The sequence below is a fragment of the Triticum dicoccoides genome, chromosome 3B (genome assembly GCF_002162155.2).
Source record: "Triticum dicoccoides isolate Atlit2015 ecotype Zavitan chromosome 3B, WEW_v2.0, whole genome shotgun sequence".
Classification (NCBI taxonomy): domain Eukaryota; kingdom Viridiplantae; phylum Streptophyta; class Magnoliopsida; order Poales; family Poaceae; genus Triticum; species Triticum dicoccoides.
In genome coordinates, this window is record NC_041385.1 from 855,959,385 (window position 1) to 855,961,546 (window position 2,162).

The following is a 2,162-nucleotide window of genomic DNA, read 5'->3' on the forward strand; positions in this document are numbered from 1 at the left end:
TGTATTATTTGTCTGAAGTCTTGACTCCATCCAAGCAGAGATATCCTCATTATCAGAAGCTTGTGTATGGAATATACATGACCACAAAGAAGGTTGCTCATTATTTTTCTGATCATTCCATCACAGTCGTCAGTGACGCTCCACTATCAGAGATTTTGCACAACAGAGATGCAACTGGTCGAGTGGCCAAATGGGTGATTGAACTTCTTCCCCTTGATATCAAGTTTGAGGCAAAGAAAGCCATTAAGTCCCAGGCAATAGCAGATTTCCTCGCCGAGTGGATTGAACAACAGCAGCCGACTGAAGTTCACTCGGAGCATTGGACCATGTTCTTTGTTGGCTCTAAGATGTTGAATGGTTCCGGTGCTGGGGTTGTCCTGGTTTCCCCCAGAGGAGATAAGCTCAGATATGTGCTCCAGATTCACTTTGATTCCTCCAACAATGAGGCAGAATATGAGGCCCTATTATATGGGTTACGCATGGCCATTTCACTCGGCGTCCGTCGCCTGATGGTCTATGGCGACTCAGATTTAGTGGTCAACCAGGTGATGAAAGAGTGGGACGTGAGAAGCCCAGCCATGACTGGATACTGCAGTGCAGTGAGGAAGCTGGAAAAGAAGTTCGAGGGGTTGGAGCTCCATCATATACCCCGACTGAAAAATCAAGCAGCTGATGATCTAGCAAAGATAGGTTCCAAGAGAGAAGCCATTCCGAGTGGTGTGTTCTTGGAGCATATACACACTCCTTCAGTCAAAGAAGATCCTTTCACCGAAGAAACTCCACAGCCCAAGAGTGCCACAGATCCGACTGAGGTTGAAGTCCCAGCGGTGGTCGACTTGATCATGGAGGTCTTGGTGGTCATTCCCGACTGGACAGTTCCATACGTCGCGTATATCCTGAGAAAAGAGCTTCCGGAGGATGAGGAAGAGGCTCGACAGATCGTCCGTCGATCTAAGGCCTTTACCGTAATCAAAGGACAATTGTACAGAGAAAGCGCGACTGGAGTTGGTCAGAAGTGCATAACACCAGAAGAAGGTCGACTCATCCTCAATGATATCCACTCGGGAACCTGTGGTCATCATGCGTCCTCACGGACCATCGTGGCCAAAGCATACCGAGCCGGATTTTACTGGCCAAAGGCGAATGAGATGGCAAAAGAGATAGTGGATAAGTGCGAGGGATGTCAGTTCTACTCGAATATGTCGCACAAGCCTGCGTCGGCTCTGAAGACCATCCCACTCGTCTGGCCTTTTGCAGTATGGGGACTGGACATGGTCGGTCCTTTGAGAACAGGACGAAGTGGCTTCACGCATGTACTGGTGGCAGTCGACAAGTTCACCAAGTGGATCGAGGCTAAACCAATCAAGAACCTTGACACCGGTACTGCTGTTAGCTTCATCAGGGAACTAATATTCAGATATGGAGTCCCGCACAGCATCATTACGAATAATGGGTCGAACTTTGACTCGGAGGAATTCAGAGATTTCTGCAACTCCCAAGGCACACGGGTCGACTACGCTTCAGTCGCCCATCCACAGTCGAATGGACAAGCAGAGCGAGCTAATGGACTGATTCTTAAGGGATTGAAGCCCCGACTGATGCGTGATCTCAAACACGCGGCTGGAGCTTGGGTCGACGAACTTCCCTCAGTGCTTTGGGGGCTGCGGACCACACCTAATCGGTCGACCGGAAGAACTCCATTCTTCTTGGTCTACGGAGCTGAATCAGTCTTGCCGAGTGATCTTCTCCACAATGCTCCTCGAGTTGAAATCTACAACGAAGCAGAGGCTGAACAAGCGCGGCAGGACGCAGTCGACCTCTTAGAGGAAGAAAGGGAGATGGCTCTGATCCGGTCGACCATCTACCAACAAGATTTGCGTCGTTTCCACGCCAGAAATGTGAGAGGTCGAGCCTTCCAGGAAGGAGATTTAGTTCTCCGAGTGGATCAGCACAAACCACACAAGCTTGCTCCTTCTTGGGAAGGTCCCTTCATCGTCACCAAGGTTCTCCACAACGGGGCGTACCGTCTTTACAACGTCGAGCATAATATCGACGAGCCCCGAGCTTGGAACGCGGAACTACTCCGCCCATTTTATACTTAAGTTTTATCACTCGGATGAGTTGCAATAAAGTACTTCTGTAGTTCATGGACCTCAAAATAA